General features: G+C 40.1%; 1 protein-coding gene across 5 annotated transcripts in view; it reads right to left on the bottom strand.

Annotated features, from left to right (window-relative positions):
• Positions 1–16,243, bottom strand: part of CTCF (CCCTC-binding factor) — a 44,704-nt gene extending 28,461 nt beyond the window's left edge. Inside the window, exons 1-4 of one of the 5 annotated variants that reach the window (XM_032486563.1) lie at positions 15,993–16,239; positions 11,910–12,026; positions 10,550–10,662; positions 2,580–2,712 (exon numbers count right to left, since the gene is read on the bottom strand). The gene's annotated coding sequence lies outside the window, so the exon portion shown is untranslated. Of the gene's footprint in view, positions 1–2,579; positions 2,713–10,549; positions 10,663–11,909; positions 12,027–12,540; positions 12,633–15,992 lie in introns of those variants that run through there. The other 4 variants (XM_032486561.1, XM_032486564.1, XM_032486560.1 and 1 more) reach the window with 4 other exon arrangements.
• Between the last annotated feature and the right edge of the window lie 999 nt (positions 16,244–17,242).

Raw genomic sequence — 17,242 nt, 5'->3', positions numbered from 1 at the left:
TGAGTTTTTGTGCCTTCATTTCAGGAAGATTTAGTCTGGCAGCAATATGCTGGACAGACTAGTAAGAGAGATCAGCCGGGAAGCTGTTCTGTTCTTTTTTGGTGATACTTTTTCTCTTTGATTCCTGGATATGGCCCCAATTCTGTCAACTGGAACGTGGAAAAATGAAATCTGTATGCTAAGTGAAAGCTTGACCATATAAATTTATTTCTTTTATTGCTTGTTTATGTAATTTCTCAAGTGGTGCAAAATAAAAAGTCCTAACAACACAATTATAGATTAAGATTTAAAAAAATCCTGCCACATAAAAATAAAAGCTAATTGTGTATATACTAATTTTTAAAGATGTTAAGAATTTACCTGATTATGTGGCTACATACCAAATGTGTCAGATTATTTTTCAAGGGAAAAATCACCAAAGTAACCTTTCATACTCATCATTGCAGAATTCAGTCATTTGGGGAGACTGGTTATTATAAAATATACATGTACTAAAAATAATACATGGTCCCTGAGAATAAGACAGTCAAGAAGGACAATTCCCAGAAGTCTGTTTTATAAATAAAATCACCAAAACTCTGGAGGGAGGATAAAGCTCAGTGGTAGAGTGCATGCTTAACAAGCACGAGGTCCTGGGTTCAATCCCCAGTACCTCCATTAAAGATAAACAAATAAACCTAATTACCTCCCCCATAAAAAAATAATTAAAAAAAATAAACTGCAATAAAAATCACCAAAACTCTTTGTTTAACATACTACCGTTTTCTACAAGGGACAACTGATTTCTAAAAACTCCAGCTTATTTCCTGGAACAGATCAGAAGACCATCTACCTTCTTGGCAAGAATCAGCAGCCCCAACTCCCCAAGAGCTTCCGTAAGTCACAGCAAGTCTGAAACAGTCTAACATAGAGGTTACCTAACAACTTGCCTTCAGACTGCTCAATATAAACCATCAGACATCATTAGAAGGCAGAGAAGAGAGGAGCTACCTCATAGCTCTCTCTTTTCTAGATCTTTAAAATAGAAGAATGTTTTTACACAGGAGACTGAAAAACCTATTCCAGTATTCTGACTACAGAGAATAGTAAGTGCCATTATGACACTGGAAAAAAAAGGAATTAAAAATAAGTAATCAGTTTCTCCTGAGAATGAGAGGAAAAGCTGGCTTTTACTAGATGCAGAACACTAGCCAAAAGTAACAAAAATTATTCTCCCTCCTGGAACAAAAGCTAGGTTTTAAAAGTCAAATAAAATAACTATTTTACACTGTTATTCCTGAAAATATATACACCATCATCTTATCTGAGAGCTTGATACATCAAAGCAAAGTATCAAGACCATTAACAGTTGAATACCAGGAAGGTTGCAGACTACAATAAAGAATGGGGAATAGCTGAGTGGAAAGGATGACTCAGTCTGAGAAGCAGAAAAATATTAGTGAACATTTATTTCAGGGTGACCGGAAGCAGAAGCAGCCTTTACTAAAGTAGCAGTCACCTACTCAGTCACATGTATACCTTTCTCTTCCCTGTTCTGTGCCATTAACTTTAAACCTTAAAAAGAGCAGTTGGGGCTCGCTCGCTCGTTCGTTTTCTTTCTTTTTTTCTTTCTTTCTCTTTCTCTCTGCAGGGGTGGAGGGGGGAAGTAACTAAAAAGGAAATAAAATTTTATCTCAAGTTAAAAAGTTAAGAGCATCCCAGTTTTTGTTAACAATCCCTCTTCCCAATTGTTAATATTAAAAGGTACAGTCAAAACAAAACAATTATTCTAACAGCTACTTAAAAGATCTATTTGAGAGCTTTGAACCTAGGAAAATAAGGAAATAAATACAAACTAATAAAATATTTGTAATGGTAACAGTGAAACAACTCTAGAAGGAGGTGAAAGAGTTCTTTTGCTACAAAGAATATGAAATACTAAGCCAGTAATTCTTTAATCAAAAGGCTCCTGATGCTGGTGTATAGAGAGATGAATTCTCCTTTTAATTACTTGAAAAAAAAAGTCCTAACTGCACAGGGCTTGGTTCTCAGGGAGTGCCTCATCTGACAGGGAGAAAGAGAACAAACAGGAGTTACATAGTGTAAAGAGTGCTATAACAGAAGTTAATATACTTCCCACCACCCTGGCAAAAAGGATGGCTTAAGTTGATAAAGGAAGGATTCAAGGAGAGGAATAACTAAAGGTGGATCTTAAATGTTGAGATGGACCTTGCCAGGCAAACTACATTAGAGAGGAGCATTCTAGCAGAAGAAACAGTATATGGGCAACACTTAGTATATATGGAATCAGACAAATTTTGTGCAAAGAAATTCAAGTAGAACTGTACTAAATCATTCTAAATTTATTACTATGACCTGGTTTCAGAGACTATGTTCTAGATCCTCATTAAGGGCAGCCTGTTCATTTCACTTATTTAACATATATACATAAAACAGAAGACAAAGCTTAACCTGGTAGTCAACATCCTAGTGCCAGAGTACCAAATGAAGGCTGCCTCCCAGGCACATGCTTGCCACCCTCTTTGGTTTGTACAGCTTGAATGATACTTTTGCTGGCATACAGTAACCTAATGCCTCACCTCTCCTTGTTCTCCCAAGGGTGACTTGTATGTCAGAGACCATCGGATCCCTCCTTGCCTTGTTCCAGGTCCACATCCCTGAAAGCAGCTCAGAATTAGACTGCCTTTGGAACAGTCCTACAGACTTTCATCACTGGGAATATGAAAAAGGTTGGGGATCTATAAGTCCATCACCTTGAATATAGAAGTATGTTATAAAAAGGTATGAATTACACACAGTATAAAATGTACAGAACATTTAACAAGCACATCTCTGGATTCTGGAACAGATTCTACCTGAGCAGTGGTTCCCAAACCTGGCTGGTATTAGAATCACCTGCTGAGCTTTAAAATGTACAGATCCCAAAGATTCTGATTCAGTAGGTCTGGGGTGGGAGAGACCTTATTTCAAAAGGTCCCTAGGTGATTCTGATATATGTCTGCTGACTATGGCTTTGAAGTGACTGACCTAAAATATAATAGACAGATACAACAGAATACAATTCACCCTAAATGCAGATTTACATAAACCAAAACTACTCAAATACCCATAGTTTTCTCCTATTAGAATTTATGGCTCACTCTTTAGAACAAAGAATTGTTTTGTTTATTTATTTGCATTAAACAAAAAGCCTACCTCAAAACTAATATAATTTCCATATAAACAATAATGGAATGTCTGACTCAAGAAAGAAGTCCTAAAATTTCACCTTTATCATGGGTAGCATCAATATCAAATAGAGTGAGCTCATGGTTTTGCAGTATATCTCACTGACCACATGGCCACTACTTTAGGGCCTCTATAATCCACTACTCCCTCATGAAGGCTACTTGGTAGAACAGATCATTTTTATTTGATAAATGAGGTCTCCTTTAAGGTCAAGGTTAAATCAGAAGCTAACAGCTTAAATTCAACAATGCATACCTACACCAAAGGCACAATAATGATAATAATAAATGGCAATATAAGGTCTCTGAACAAAGACCAAGAAAGTTATAAGAAAAAAATACAGTAAGACATTCTTAATGAGTAAACAGGATAGCATAAAACAGTAATAATAAAATAATAAAATGTTATTCAACAGATAAAACAAAAAAAATCTGAAAAACAAAAAGGATATTCATAGGAACACAGACATAAATAAGTTTAAACAACAAAAGAAACAAAATGTTATTTTGAACTAGTATTAGATTATAAAAATAAGTAATCTGTCAACTTGGTTACACCTGAGAAATAAGGAAACAAACAGGAAAATAGGAAACATAGGCAAAAGCTTAATAAAGAAATTGGGGGGGGGGGGGAAACTATATATTTATAAATACCTAAAGACATGACAAGAAGAGAGGAGCAAAGGCCTTATCTGCCGAGGGGTCAGAAAGAAAAAATTACATTATAAAATAAAGTTTATTCCCAAGATGAAACCAAGTCACCACTGCTTTAGAGTCTCAACATGTACCTACACAAAGACTTGTAAACTCAAGCAGAAAGTTGTAAGATACAAATAAAACAGAAACACAATAAATACTAAGAACATTTAGAGTGTCCTCTTATGTTATAGTTCTGTATCATGCCTCTGTGAATGTAAAGTATCTTGTACCCACTTTATGATACGTGACAGTGACTATCCTATGCCAGAGTTCTGTTATATCAGAGTTTGTCTAAACAACTAAAAAGAAGTACGCTGAAATAATTTTGAACTTTTAGTGGTCCAAATGAACTTTACTAAAAATAGGGGTGCTAACCAACATCAGCTTTCAAGGATGGTCTGTTCTTATCACAGAGAAATAATTGAAGGATTTTGAAAAAGTCCTGAGTTATACAGAAAGAGATTAAGTTCAAAATCCTAACAGCCCTGGTATTAGATACCAAGTTCCAATATTACCAACAGCCAGAGCCTAGCAATACATCGTACACATGAATAATCTTTAAAGTCTATGGCAATGTTAAAAAAAAAAATTCTGATAGATACATACTGAAAACCTAGTGTACGCCAGTGCAAAAGTATACTACACTCGAGAGCAGTATGTACAGTCTCCACATTATTTTTCTAGAGACATACACTGATGTATGTCAACGAGATCTAAGAAACCCAAATGTATATCAAATAATTAGTTACAGAACCAAATGCAGCAGGATATTCTATTAAATCCAGAGACTATTCAGAGCCAATCTGGGGAAGAACAAAAAAAAAGCATAAGCACTTGTCTTACACCCATGACCCTGGATAAATCACTTTGCCTCTTAGCTTTCTTATCTGAAAAATGGGGGTGCAGGGGGCAGGGTGTACAGCTTGGTGGCAGAACACAAGCTTTGCATGCCCAAGGTCCTGGATTCAATCCCTAGTGCCTCCGTTAAGCGGGGGAGGGGGGGAAGAGGGGATTGCCAGATGACTTAAAATTTCATCTGTTTTTAACATTCTGCACTTTTTTAGGGGGAGGGTATAACTCAGTGGTAGAGTGAATGCCTAGCATGCAGGTAGTCCTGGGTTCAACTCCCAGTATCTCCATTAAATAAATAAATAAACAAACCTAAGTACCTCCCCCATTAAAAAACAACTACCACATTCTACAGTTTTTCAAGGTTATCAATTAGATTCATCCTTACAGGTAAGAAAATAACAAATATCACCACTTTCCAGATTGAAAAAAAACCCAGAAAATTTCAACAATTGCATTAGGGAAGCTGTGTACAAGAGCTAGTTCTCTAGCTTTGCAGTTCCCTTGTCTGTAATCTAGAAATCAAGCAGAGTCTCTGAAACCTATTTTAGATAAAGATGGCTAATGCACATCATTCTGAAAGACTTTATATCTTAAGTCTAAGAAATTTAAACAATCACTGTATAAGGCAAAAATGCCACAAATGTAAGATACAATCTACCAGATCAGCTCTTGACTCCCTCCATTAGGGTATGTTTTAAACTAGAAAGGCTGCTCTAAGTTAGGGTATAATCCTCCCTCTCCCTTCCTTGACACACACAGAGCATCAAAATATCTGCTTTCTTCAAAAGCCCTCACCAATCTAGGGCATTTTAGGACTCTTATTTCCTCTTTCCTTGTTGGGAAAGCTAGTGTATCTTCTACCTCTTTCAAAATAAGAAATAGAGGATTTAATTTCAGTGTGAAAAATGCTTATAGCTATAGCTATATTCTTGATAGGATAATCTACTTAGCCATTAGCTAAAATGTATGCTTATCTAGAAGTCACTAAACCAGCAAATATCTACTACTGAAAACATCAAGAACAAGATAAAAAAAAAGATTCTAAACAGATAAAAGACATCCCAAAAACCTCTGTATTCAAATTTATAATTAACTTAGTTTTTACTCCAAGTCAATTTCTTATTTTAGAAATAATTCATACAATGAGGAATGGAGGAGAAATGAAGAATCAGAGGCAAAAACCTAGGGCCAACAACAATGAACACGTTCAAAAACTTATACAGCAATAAGGAAGTAATCTGAAGTAACACAGGGTATCTAACAAGGAAAATTTAACATATAACATGAAAAAAGGTTACAAAAGAGGACATAGGATAGGATTCCTGCTTAGTTAAACAAAACAAATACAACAAAACTAGACAAACACCAATTCTGCTGAGATCCCCTACCTCCTTAAGCCAGGTCCACAGTACATCTCGACTGGCCAAGTACAATGGCCTCCTAGCTAGCTTCCCTGCTTTCCTTTCCCTCTTGCTCCTTCACCACCTGTTTTTCACACAGGGGCCACAGATTTTTAAAATGTAAATTCATTATCAGCAAGGAGACTTCCTTTCTGAATCTTCCAATGGGAAAACTCTTAGGTTGACATCTAAACCCTCACCTGGCCTACAGGGTCCTTTAGGGCCCTATCAGCAGATATGCATCCAGCCTCATACACTCTGCTCTAATCATACGGAATTGCTTTCAGTATCCAGAACATTCCAGGCTTCTCTTCTCCTGCCTCTGGGCCTTTGTACATGCCATTCCCTCTTCTAGGAATACATAAACAATTCAACTTCTATGAATTTATCCTACAGATACACTAGTACATGTGCCCAAAGAGCTGTACACAAGGATATCCACTACAGCATCTTTCTCTCACAGCAAAAGTTTGAAAACAACTCAAATACCCAGAAAAATGTATATAGTATGTGACCATTTGTGTTTTTAAAAAAAAGATAGATATACACATTTATATATACGTAGAATTTTCTCTGGAAAAATATATGAGCAAGTGATAATATTTATTACCTCTGGGAAAGAAAACTGAGAGGTGGGAAGAAATTATTACTTTTCACTATTATCATTTCGTACTGTTTGAAATATTCCCTTTCGTGTCCCTTACATCAAATGTGGTAGTCACAGAATACTTACATAGCACAATTACATTTTGTTCAAAAAACTGTATTATATGAACATGGCCATTTACAAACGTGTAAGAAAAAACCCCCAGGGAACACACCAAACTATCAATAGTGTTTACCTCTGGGGAAAGAAGTATAGGGGTTCGATAGGTTCTAGTATAATTCTACAATTATTAGATTCTTTCAAAGAATGAAACTAAACATTACTCAGATGATACCAAAGAAAAAAGTTTAAGACCAAATTTAAGTGAAGAAAGTTGTTAAGAACTGCCTCTGCAACTTTGATTCCCTCTCCCACTAGGGCAGATACATGACTGTCAGTGCCCTCCTCCTGCATGCACTTCCGTAACTGTTCCAGTAAGGCTCTTTAGTCTAGCTTTACTGGCAGAGTAAACTAGGCAAAAACTACTTTTATAATTTCATTATATTTATCAGAAAGCTTTAGTACCACTTCCTACTGTACTGGATTCCTTTTTCCCTTTAAAAATTATATAATACAGATAAAAGGAGAAAACTCAGATAAGTAAGAATATAAGCCTGTAAGTCTTACATAAACATGCTGGTTTATATCCACAGTCCTCACCCCATATATACACATATTTACTCTCACACAAGAGATCATATTTTTTATATAGTATGTCTCAAGTATCTCTCCATTTCAATATATTTCTATACATAATAAAATGGCTGCATAACATTCTACTAGCTGTCCCTCAGCATCCATAGATTATAGAACCCCTCTTCCTGGCCAAACACCCAAATCTGTAGATGCTCAAGTCCCTTATATAAAATGGCACAGTATAGTCACCTCTTTATCAAAATTGGTTGTATCTGCAGATACAGAGGACTGTTTGTACACAGATGTACCATAATTTAATTAGTTCCCTTTTGTTGAATATTGTTACTCCCAAATTTTGGTAATCCTGAGGAAAAAACCCACTTGAATTATAAAATAACTATGTTATAAAACTATAGAAAACCAAGAAAAGTCATTCCAAACTTAACCACCCTCACACTATTATTTTATTTTGTTTTTACCAGTGTTTGATATCTATCCACTTAGTCATTTTTCCTAGGCATTCATTCATTCAAACAATTACTTATTGAGCTCCTGCTATGTGCCAGGTTAGTGTTTGCGTTTTTCTTTACTTTTCTTCCATAAACAATGTTTTTGTGCTATTCTTCCAGAACAATTTTTTGTATTATATTTTTTTCTTCCAGTTTTATTTAGATATAATGGACATACAGTGCTGCATAAGTTTAAGGTGTACAGCATAATGATTTAACTTACATACACCATGAAATATTTCCCACAGTAAGTTTAGCGAATAATCATCATTTCATAAAGATACAAAATTAAAAAATAGAAGAAAAATTTCTTCCTTATGATGAAAACTCAGGATTTATTCTCTTAACTTTCATATATAACATACAGCAGTGTTACTTATATTTATTATGTTGCACATTACACCCCTAGTATTTATTCATCTTATAACTGGAAGTTTGCACCTTCTGAACACCTTCATCCAATTCCTTGCTTACCCCCACCAAGTACTATATTTTAAAAAAACCTTCTCATAAGCATTCTGCTGGTTAATAGTCTTCCCAATCAGCTTTGTTTAGTGGTTGTTGAACATCAGTCCCAACATGGGATGTTACTCATCCGTTTTTCTGACAAGTTCCAGTTAAGTTCACTTAACTTCTTTATTGTCTGGTGGTCATTATTGTTCAGTTTAATGCAAAGTATATACAATATCCAACTACTGCTAAAGTCTAAAAATCATTGCTTTACCTCTATATAGCACATAATAGTTACAAACATAAAACTGACCCTTGAAGGAGGCAGGGTTTAGGGGTGCCAACCTTCCATGCAGTTTAAAATCTGAGTATAACTTATAGCCAGCCCTCAATATACACCAGATTTTCATTGGTGGATTCAACCAACTGTCGATTGTGCAGTACTGTAATATTTACCATAGAAAAAAATCCACATATAAGTAGACGGAGCAGTTTAAGCCCACATTGTTCAACTGTATATATTTTCCTAACAATACTTCTTTAACTGCCACAAGCCTCAAATAAGGTAGGTATGTCATTTTACAAATGAGGAGAGGAAGGCACAAGGAAGTCACCTATAATAGGCTTGCCCAAGGCCATACCACTATTAAGCAGCATGGCTGGCTAAGCCTTTGTGCCTTTAAAAAGATCAAATTCAAATGTTATGCTTCTTTCGTATTTCCTGATACACCTACATCAAAGTCTCTCTTCCAGAAAGTCTTTCCCAGCATCTTTCACTAACTCCTGTAACTGACCATTCCTCCCTGCATCTTGAACACACTTATCACAGCACCTACAACACTTATTTACAGATCTCTTGACCCATACTCTACTTAAGACCTTTAAGAAAAGGATCATTTTGGGGGTGGGAAGGGACAGACTGGGATTTCAAAATTTGTATATAGATACTGACAGGCATATGCAGTATAGATAAACAAGATTATACTGTATAGCACAGGAAAATATATACACGATCTTGTGGTAGCTCACAGCAAAAAAAAATGTGACAATGAATATATGTATGTTCATGTATAACTGAAAAATTGTGCTCTACACTGGAATTTGACACAACATTGTAAAATGACTATAACTCAATAAAAAAATGTTAAAAAAAAAAGAAAAAGAAAAAGAAAAGGATCCTTTCCTTACTCATCTTGAAATCCCCAGTACCTCATGCAGCACCTGGCACAAAGTAGAAAGTAAGTGTTCAAAGTATGGAACAAGCACATTACAAGTGTTCAATAAATACTGCAGATATTTAGAGCACCTCTAAATATCTGGGTTGATCTAATTCACATCATTTTCAGAGAAAGTCACCCTTCAGTGTGTCTACAATCAATTAGGTTCAAATATAAAACCTATATTCAAAGAGCAGGCATTGTCATTATAGAAAATGTAATTCTTAAGTGCCACTTACATTAAGAGCAATACTCTAGTAACATACTTAGAAACTGTATACATACAAAACAGTTAGGAATAGATGCCTTTGAGTAATTATCTTAGGAGTCACAAGGTCCACAGTTTAGGACTTAGCCATTTTATCATGACTCTAAATACTTAACTTGAATAGGGGGGGGGTAACAAAAATTAGGATAAACTGCTAACTATGCTTGAGTTAATGTGACATTTGTTTTCAAAATTCTGTTTTAAAGAATTTACAGTTTTAGACCTGATTTTGCTTATTTATTCCTCTTTTTAAATTACAATTCTTGCATCATTGGAAAGGTCTTGATGACGTGGTTCAGCCATCTAGAACTGCCTACCAATCTGTGCACAGCTCTTGCGCATGTTGGGCATGCGTAGGAACATTCATACACACAAATAAGCACCATTTAATACAATTTAACGTCTATATATTCCACAATAGATACTACAGGGGACAAAGTAAGGAACTGGATGGTAGAACTATAGCTCAAAGTACTGCTTCTCAAATGTTTCCACTGTAGTACCTTATACAAACAAGGCTTCTCACTCCCAGGCACTCATGCTTCATTTTGTTGAAGACCTGTGTTACCTTAAGACAGTCATACAGAGTTCACATTCTGCTCCTAAAATATGTATTTGTTTTAATGTAAAAAAAATTATACTTACCAGTTAAATTACTTAACTCACCGCCCCCTCAATGAGCACAAATGAAGCTCCAAGAAGACGGGTCATGTTTATCTTGTGGCTTCAAGTACCCCGGAATCATACCACTTTGTACCCTAAGGGTATTCATATCCCAGTTTGAGAACCAGGGATCTAAACAATTAAACTAGCCATTAACACTTAAAAGTGACCAAAATGTTCCTACAACCCCATTCCCCCAAACTCTTAAGATTAGTTTTCTCAATAGCTTTTCAAATCAATATTGTTTCTCTTTTCAGCAGCTCATTAGTATGCACTGTGTGTCAACACTAAAAGAACCTGCATGGCACAAGTTATTTCTGGAGCGACAGAATACTAGCACTTAGATCTTGTCCTTCCCATCTATCAAGGTACCAAGCTGCCCATTTGGAAAACAGAGATATGAAGAGTTGAGCTTTCACTCCTGTTCCCTTCCTCCTATTTCCTCTAGGCACAGCTTGTAGAAAAATCTTAGTAGTCATTTAGATAATTCATTCATATAAGCTTATCTAATCTCAGCATTTGTAATTCTCACCTCTACACTCCTTTTTGCTATTACACAAGTACAATCAAACTACTTCCACATTTTTGAGGGGATAAGAATGACATGCTTTCTGATAGCCTGAGAAGAGATCATTTTCACACCCAGAACACTACTTTCTTGTTTATGAGATCCCAAACCCTAGTAGATCTCCACATTTATAAGAGGGCTATTTCAAGTTCCCTGTATTTCATAGCAGAAATTGTAAGCTAAAGTAAATTTTAAGTGACTCAGATTTTTTTAAAAAATCATTTATAATGACTATAACACTCTGATGCAAACATGGGCTACATTAACTCAAAGTAAGTAAGACAATTTTATCTAGGATACTAGCTTCCCAAAGAATAGGATTCCATCTGTACCTCACAAAACTACGAACTGCCACAGGCCATGGACTTTTTTTGTGATCAGTAGTCAAGAGTTAAAATACATATTCCAAGGATTTTTCCAGAAAAGCAGCCACTGTATCCTGGGGTCTTTATATGTACATACTCAAAATGGTACTTAATGCTTTATACACATGCTCACCAACTCTGAGAATAGCCTCTGTAATTGGTATTATTCTCTCACAAATGGGGACTGTAGGAGAAAAAGGTTAAGTAACTGGCCCAGTGTTCCTCAGCTAGTATATGGCAGTACATGCTGAGTTTCAAATGGAGGACTCCCTGAGTATAAAGCCTGTATGCCCTCAATCACCCACTATCCTGCATCTCTCATACCCAAGAATGATCCAGCAAATCATTCAACCCCAGGAAGGTTTTATTACTCCTATTATTAAGACCAAGAAATGGAAATAGCATTTACCTCTCCGTGGCTGCAAAGTCAGTTTGAGGAGGGAAAACAGAACTCAGCTCTAAAGACCCTGGTCAGCAATCTTTCCACTACTGCATCTTGTTCTTTGGCTCCAGGTCCGTGATCATTCTAAAATAGAAGTACAAATCATTTTATGAACACTAAATACACATGAATGCAGATATAGTATGAAAAGCAAAATGAGGGCAAGATAAAACTGATAAATTCAGAAAGAAAAAATTTACTTGTTAAACTGTCATGTTATTAATTGAGCCATTCTGTAAATGTTTACAAAGTCAATAATAAAACATTTACTTCTTTTTTTTTTACATTTTCTAAATAAAGAACCAACACAACACTGTAAACCAACTATACTTTAATAAAAAAAAATTTAAAAAAAGAACTAAAGATTTGTGATTATGAAAATAAGTCCCCCATTGTGATCCTGCAACCAAATAACGGCACATCTATTTAAACTAAACTACCAAAAATTAATTCTTATAGATGCAGCAATAGTCCTTAAACAGTTTACCTCCTTATCTTCAGCAAGTAGGGGTTTTACTTACCAAGTTAGTTTAAACCACAAGTAAAGACTGTATTTTTCAATTTAACAAAATAACCATGAGGGGAAGCTTTTACTGACCTTTGAAAATCCTAGAAGCACAGCAATGAAATATTTTTTTTGACAAACAACGAAAATACTTCTTTTTAAGTTAAATTGTTACTTGGCAATTTTCTCCCTAAAATAAAAATAAGTGACTGTCAAGCTTCAGGCAATGGCAGAGTGGAACTTCCCTCCATGGGGGTAGGAAGGGGAAGAGAAAAGCACCCAAAAGAAATGAAAAAGCTAAATTTACAAGTGTCCAAAGAATTTGGCATATGAGGTACAACTAAGGGACTCCATCTCATAATTAACTAAAGCCCACAAAACAAGGCTGATATAATACTTCCTTAGTTTAAACTAAAGTCTTCTCTGTTGAAAAGGCAATTTATAACAACATAGAGAATTAGTGCATTTAGTCCAAGAAACACTTTTGTATTGGAGTCCATATACTGTCACTAGTGTGCCTCAAAAGGATTTAGATTTTATGCCCCTGAAAATTTTAAGGGTGACTAAAAATAACATCAAGTGTGGAAAACATCACTATTCTTGGGGTATGTTAGCAATCTCTATGCAATGCCACATCTCTGCACTAAAATACTAAACACTGAGAAAACCCACAAGTTATACATTATTTGCCATTATTGTTCTTTCTAAAGCTGTATATGCTTTCTCAAAATATTAAATTAAGACCAATCTTACACACTTGGAAAGGGACCTAAATTTGGCAGAAGAGCCTTAAGTCATCTGAAACTAAGATAGGTAAATAAGGCAGATAGATGGTCAAATAGGTTTCTTGTTTAAAAAAATGAAATGGAGTCTATGAAGTAGATAATGTGGAGTGTATTTGATGCCAGTAGCATCCCTGAAGCAAAACAAACAACCAACCAACCAGTCTCTAGAGGTGCAATCTGCCAACAGGCACCACTCCGCAAGGCTCTGCCACAGGATTCTTCCTCAGGGCCCTAGTCAGCCACAGGTGGCTTCTGCCACTCCCAAGGAAATCCCCAAGCTACCCGGAGAAGTCGTTAGTGGGTGTCCTCATTTTTGTGTGTTCTTTAAAGCAAAATCCTAAAGCTGAGAATGTGAATGCATACTGAGGATAATTTCTACAGCTCCTAAGTTTTAAGCTGGTTGAATGGATTCCTAAAGATAACTTTAACAGCTATTCTTAAATAAGCAATAGCTTCCTATGTAGGCAAACATTCCTGTTGTAACTCCTCGCACTAGCGATTTAGTTTTCCAATAAAGACAAGGAATGAATCCTGGAATATAGAAAATCTCAATAAATAGCAACTCTGTGGACAAGATCTACACCATTAAAACAGCATAAATGACATGTAAGATGAAGAAGCTGATGACTGTATACGGAAAAACTGAATCAAAAAAAAAATATGATCTCTGGAGCACAATGCTAACCTGGGAAAACAAGCTTTACCCGTGACTCAACTACAGATCCGCGGGATTTTAACCCGTATGGCACTTATTTTAATAAGTAAAACACGCCACCTGCCACCCACAATTTCAAAAGGAAAGTAAAACCAAAAATTACAAGAATGTGAAAAATTACACAAATGGACTAATATATTAGACAATTAAGCATGGTTCTATTCCCAAACCTGACATTCCATCAACACTGCTGCATCTAGTTACTTAGCGCAATTTTATTGTGCAGGAGGGGGCAAAGGAACATTCTGTAGAGTTCAAAAAAGGGATGTTGAAAAGACTCCCTTAAGGAGGCATTTGCTGCAAAATCCTAGATTAAGATTACACACAGTAGACCAGTCAATTTTGCTTGGCACCGGGCTGTTTTAATTTCCTCATAAACTTAACATAGCTTTTCTTCCTCATCCTCAAAAAGTTAAGAGGACTTTCTTCTCTCCAAAGCAATTCAAGCTGATACATCAACTGCTGCAAGATACCGTATTGAGGTACTATAATACTTGAGGAAAAACAAAAAGAGAAAACTGGCAATTCAACAGGAGGCTTTTTAATGACGCAAGAAGACTTAATTTAAGGAGAGTAAATTTAACATACATGCCCTGTTTAACTTCTTTTGCCGCCCAAAGGGGACGTGGAATTTTAACTTTCCTGGCTGGTCTAAACTCAAAGAAAACATGGAGACTACATAAGCGAATGTTTACTTAATGCTGAACTCGGCTACAGGAAGTTAGCTACTAAAGAGTAGTTACATTAGGCGTGGATATTTATAAACCAACTGCAACTAGTGACCCAGGATTCAATTACAACATCCACCCTCTTATTTCAGCATATGGGCAAATCACCAGTGGAGTCAAGAATAAATTCATTCTGCCCTACTGGCGCTTTAGATCGGGTTACACAATCCCGGGGCAGAACTGCCTTCGCCTAGCCCTAAAGCATCAGGTACTGAGTACTGTACTAAGTCAGCGTCAGGACATTTCAAAGCGAGAAGGAAACTCAAGAGTGGCCAGAACCAACTTAGCCAGCCCATAATCCCGAATTCAGGAATTTGTCACGTCACTTGAGATCAGAATGAAATTAAGTTTTGATCCCTTTGGGATCTCTTAGCGCACAGTCAGCCCGCTATCACTGCAAGGGAATCCAACCCTGGCTCAAGAAAAACTACTTAGCGCGGAACTCGTGTCTTTTTCGCCCACCGGAGGGGGCCGCACGGGTCGGGTCGGGCAAGGAGCCGGGGCGCTAGTTTGGGGGCGCAGCGGGGCCAGGCGGGGGTGGCGAGCGCGCGTCCCCCCGCCCGCTCAGGCGGCGTCGAGGCGCGAGGAGCTCAGCCAGCCTTGCAGAGGGAGCTCTCGGCAGCTCTGGGGTCCCTCTACTCGCAGCCGCAGCAGCGCCGCCTGCGCCACTCGGTGGAGACGGAGACCAGCGGCGGCGACGCGCGGACTAGGAGCGACCGCCGAGCAGCCAGGCGGCGGAGAACGCTCGCAAGGCGGCCAGGTAGGTGCCGGGGACCGGGTAGGCTGGAGAATGGGCAGCCCGAGAGGCGTCGCCAAGGGCTCGACACCCATATTGCACGGAGACCCGGCTGCGCGTGCGGCAGCTGTCGGTCTGGACTCTTGAGCAAAGGAGGCGCGGAAGCCGGGACGCAGAGATCGCCTCTCGGCTGAGAGGCCATCCGCCGCGGGAGGGGCGGAGGGCAGAGGGCGGGCCGCGGCCGGGCGATCGGCCGGGCCAAAAGCCGGCCTCGAGGGCAGAGACAAAGGAAGGAAAATGGAGTCGCCAGCGCGCGGGCCTCTGTTGCTGCCGCCGCCGGAGGCCTAGCGCGCCGTCGGGAGGGAGGCCTAGCGGGAGGGTGTGGGGGGTGGGGAGAGCCGGCCGGGCCGCGGCGGCGACGGGCAATGGCGGCGGCCGCGCCGCAGCAGGGACGGTAGAGGGAGACAAACACCCCCCGGCGGCGGCGCTGGCGCCGGGCTGCAGCCAGCGCCGACCGGAGCGGCCCCATCGTGACACCTAGAGGCGGCCCGCGAAACCTCCTCCACCCGGGGCCCCCTTACCTCCGCGCCACACCCCCCGCAGCGCTCGCTCCGCCGCCGCTCCACCGCTCCGGCCACCCGGCGTCCCCAGCCAGCTCCGCGCACCCGCACCGGCTACCGCCGCCGCCGCTGCCGCCAAAGAAGCAGCTCGGCGCACGGTTTAATCGCTCCACAGGCTCGGACACAAAATGGCGGCGGCACGGTGCAGTGCGCCTGCGTCGGCGCTGCCGGGGCCGCGGGTGCTGATAAGGGAAGGGACGGGTGGGGGGGCCGGCCGGGCGACGAGTGGAGGGCGGGGGAGGAAAGGTGAGGGGAGGGGCTGGCGCAGGGCAGCATGGGAGGCGGCCCCGGGCGCCAACTTTCAAAAGCGGGCGCGATGGCGTCACGGGACGCGCCGCGGGTCGCGTTAGGCCGCACGCGCTCTCGCCGGGTCGCGCGTGGGCTCTTAGGGCGCCGCGACGTCCGGGCTCCTGCTGGGTGGGGCTTCCTGGGCGGAGGCTGCCGCCTCTGGGCGGTCCAGGATCCCGGCGGGGTTGACCTGGTTCCTTAACCGCAGTCTCCCGCCCTGAATCTGTAAGGGCGGGGATAGAGGGGAGGGTGTTTAGAGGAAGCGCGCGCGGGGCTAGGCCGTGGGGCTGAGGCGGCTCTTGGGCGGGGCCCCGCCCTCAGTCTCCGCCCTAGGCGGGCCGGATCCGCCCTCTGAGCGGCGCACCGCAGCCCGCCACCGGGTAAGGCCGGGCGGGTACTCTCTCCCAGCTCCTCAGAAATCCAGCGCCCGCAAGCGACAACGAGAAGGACTGTACTTGACCAGCAGTTTGGGGGGCTCTCTCCGCCCTCCAGAGGACCTCCTAATACCGGCTGTGAGAGAAGAGGCCGAGGGCCTTCTGGGGTGCCCGGGCCACCTCAGCCAGGCGAGGCCAGTCGAAGGCTAGACTTGATGCTTTCAAACGAGCGTAGAAGTCTTTTGCCGAAAGGACTTATGTATTGGCACGGTGTAATTCTGTATTTTAAAATGTACATTTCTTGTCTTTGCCCGAGAGCTGTTGAGCTCTTTGTGGGCGGAGTCCTTCAGCCCCACAGTGCGGTCGCCCCTCCCTCTCCCTAGGATGCACCTGCAAACTCTACCCAACCAGCAGTGAAGTTCACCGAAGACTAACTGGAAGATATTCTTGTGGCTCAGGGAGGAGAGCCTGTGGTATTTATGGGAATTTGACTTTAAACGATTGTATTCTTAACTCCCTTACCTTAGATCACGGAGAACAAACGGACCC

The sequence above is a fragment of the Camelus ferus genome, chromosome 9 (genome assembly GCF_009834535.1).
Source record: "Camelus ferus isolate YT-003-E chromosome 9, BCGSAC_Cfer_1.0, whole genome shotgun sequence".
NCBI classification, from domain to species: Eukaryota; Metazoa; Chordata; class Mammalia; order Artiodactyla; family Camelidae; genus Camelus; species Camelus ferus.
Note: the sequence above shows the minus strand (reverse complement) of the source record. Positions and strands in the feature narration are given on the sequence as shown.